Raw genomic sequence first — 3,249 nt, 5'->3', positions numbered from 1 at the left:
AATACCACCACTAAACTCCCTCAACCCAAAATATCAATTTATTTTTCTTGTCTTTCTTTTTAATAAATAGTTCATCCATATGAAAATACTTAAAAAATTAAATTAATAAAATGTAAGTAAGTTGTTGAAATATTTTAAATAATATTCTAAAAGTAATTTTTCTCATTTTTGGGTATAAATTATGTGATTTGATATCTTCATAAGGCATAGGTGCTTGGCACACATACGTTTTATGCATTAGATAATGTTGTTACGCTAAATATATAAAAGGCTCATTTAAATGTTGTAACAAAACAGAATAAATAATCTAAAAAAATATAAAGCAACCCCAGTAGATTAGAGTACCAAATGCAGCATGTCTCCAAATTCTCTTTTTTTTTAATTTTTAATTTTTAATTATGGGAAAAATGATGCAAAGAAAGAGGACAAGGTAAAGTTACAGTGGAAGGACAATTACCCAAAAATAGAGTTCTTAGAAGAAATACCTCTGCTGATACCTTAGTTTTAAACTTACAATCAAAGGAAGATAAAACAAAACCCATGTACAATTTTTTTTGTCCCTCAAGATCCCAGATTACATTATAAATTTTCTTAGTGGTACACAAAGCAATCTAAAGCCATAAAACTTATGTAACTCCTTAAACATTGAAGGCATAGCACTTTTTTACATTTCTATGCACATGCATATTAGTTTAAGTTAACCTCAAATGTTTAAGTGTTTTTTTTTTTAAGGTTTAGAGTCCAAAGAGCACAGTTAAAACTGTGTTAGAGTGGCAATTATCATTTGCATAGGCCCACCAAAGTATGGGGGACATGGAAAGGAAAAACGTTGGCCAAAATACAAGGAGACCCTACCCCCCGAAGTTTCCTGACATAAGACCAACTCTAGGCTCCAGGCAAACTAGTTTGTCCAATCCAGGTCATTGTCTGTAGTGCCAATACAGTTTTATTTTTCACACAGTCTCTGTTGTTGGTATCATGTTTCTGTATTGAAGGTCCTGGAATCTGTATCCTACATAGAAGTCAGGATGGTGGGAGCGTTCTCTAATTTCAACTCACAATTAAAGGGCAGTGCAGAAAGCCCTGTCCAGTATGCAGGTCGTTGTTGTTGTTTAAGTCTTCTCACTGTTAAGGGAAGACATTTTTGAGTAGATAGATGTCAGAGCAGCAGTAGGGTCTTCCCTGGTAGAGGATTGTTTCCAGGTGATGTCATTGACAATTGTGGATGTTTCATAGATGGCTTCCCTGGTTCAGGTATGAATGGAGAATGCCCATACTTCTGAGACCTGTGCCAGGTCATCATGTCAATGTTCAGATGTAAGGTTCCATTGCACTACAAGATTTGTGTGTTCCCATCTCTATTAAATAAGAAATTATTTGTATGTATAGTATTTTCCATTTTAATGTGCCTATGCAAACAAGGAATAATGCCATGTGACATTATCAGTGTATTAGGGGGCCGCCAGAACAAGTCCAATAATCCCTGTGACTTGGCTCAAACATAAACATTAAACAGAGGGACTCTTTCACCAAAGTTTCTTGTTGAATAGTTCACAAAGAGAAGAAAAAATAAAATGTGGGGAAAATAAACAATCTAACTTAAAACAGTGGACACAATTGTCACCGTGTAAGCCTGCAGTGGTCCTCAAACTATGGCCCGCGGGCCACATATTGTATTTGTATCTGTTTTGTTTCTTCATTGCAAAATAAGATATATGCAGTGTGATAAGAATTTGTTCATAAGTTTTGTTTTTACTATAGTCAGACCCTCCAATGGTCTGAGGGACAGTGAACTGACTCCTGTTTAAAAAGTTTGAGGACCCCTGGTAAGGGGATATTTAATAATAGTTATAGTGGTTGAGGGAATATATCTACAATATTCAGAGGAGATATGCATGTTCCTTTTTTGTCATTAGAAATAGTCGGGAGAAGGGTGCTGAATCCTGGACATCACTTTGGTCTGTGATTTAGTCTTCTGGACTCTGCAAAGCGACTCTCCACAGTTCAATATAGGGAAATGCATTTGAGTGGGAACTAATCAGAAACCTAGTATGGTAGCAAACACAGTTACAAAATGAAAGGAAAAGGCCAAGAGGCTGCTGAAAGTAAACAAGTAGGAAAAGAGTACTGGTCTCTTCCCCAGCTGAGAGTCCATCCTCTCATTTTTATTTTGAATATATATGGTATGCACGGGGATGCTAGCCCCCACGTGGTTTTTAAAATGGAGACCAATGGGGGAAAATTACCAGTGAATGTCCCGTCATACCCCAGTGATGCATTGGCCCATCCTCCACCCCATGCATTCCCCCCCCCCCTTAGTGTAGGGAGAGAAAGGAGGAAAGCCTGAGGACCACTATAGAGTCCACCTGGGCTGGCAACCAGGGAAGGCCTGAAGTAAAACAAAGGGAGAAATAGGGGAATGGTTGGAGGCTTGCCAAGCCTCCCAGCACTCCCCAAACTAGGGAGTAGGCCTCCAGCATGGGGTGTCCCTTAACCCCAGATTGGGAAGAGCTGGCCTCCAAGATCAAGGCACCAGAAGCGACATATCTGCCCGGCCTCCTCCCCCTGTGCCTCCCCCTTAGAATAGAGAGTAGGGAAGCCTGGGGACCCCTAATAGAGTCTAAAAAATATGGAACACTTCACGAATTTGCATGTCATCCTTGTGCAGAGGCCATGCTAATCTTCTCTGTATCGTTCCAATTTTAGTATATGTGCTGCCGAAGTGAGCACCAAATTCTCAATTAAATAATATACAGAGTCTACATAGACTATAAAGAATGCTATAAATGTTAAAGCCACACATTTTATGTCTTGAATATGAGCTAATTTATATCTTTATTAACTAATACAAATCTTAATGTATTCCTCTTATAAATACACAACATATTTTATTGGATGAGATAAACATTTGTGAATAACATCATATATCCTACTGAGGTTATTAGCCAAATTTTGTTAAGAATTCAGAAAACTCAACTATTAGATCTCACCTGGCTTTTACTCAAAACAAAGGTATTGCCCAACTTTCTGTTTCCTTTTCTCATATCCCTAGGATATGCAAATGTCCACCTAGATTACAATATTTTGTTGTTTGATATAGATACTTTTGTCACTCATTCAACCCTCCCCCTCCTGGTTGGTAAATAAAGAGGTTTCAGTTTGGCTTGGTGCACAAAGTCGGACACCTAAGCAAGAAGCAAATTGACTCCATAATTCTCTCCTGATTGGTTTAATTTATTATTTCTCTGC

At 37.9% G+C, this 3,249-nt stretch overlaps 1 non-coding gene across 1 annotated transcript; it reads right to left on the bottom strand.

Annotated features, from left to right (window-relative positions):
* Positions 1 to 2,623: 2,623 nt before the first annotated feature.
* On the bottom strand, positions 2,624 to 2,730 carry LOC126008271 (U6 spliceosomal RNA). Its single transcript, XR_007495610.1, has one exon. It is a non-coding gene; the product is annotated as a U6 spliceosomal RNA (small nuclear RNA).
* Positions 2,731 to 3,249: the final 519 nt, after the last annotated feature.

Source organism: Suncus etruscus, chromosome 4, assembly GCF_024139225.1.
Source record: "Suncus etruscus isolate mSunEtr1 chromosome 4, mSunEtr1.pri.cur, whole genome shotgun sequence".
Taxonomy (NCBI): domain Eukaryota; kingdom Metazoa; phylum Chordata; class Mammalia; order Eulipotyphla; family Soricidae; genus Suncus; species Suncus etruscus.
This window is presented reverse-complemented; position numbering and strand designations above follow the sequence as displayed.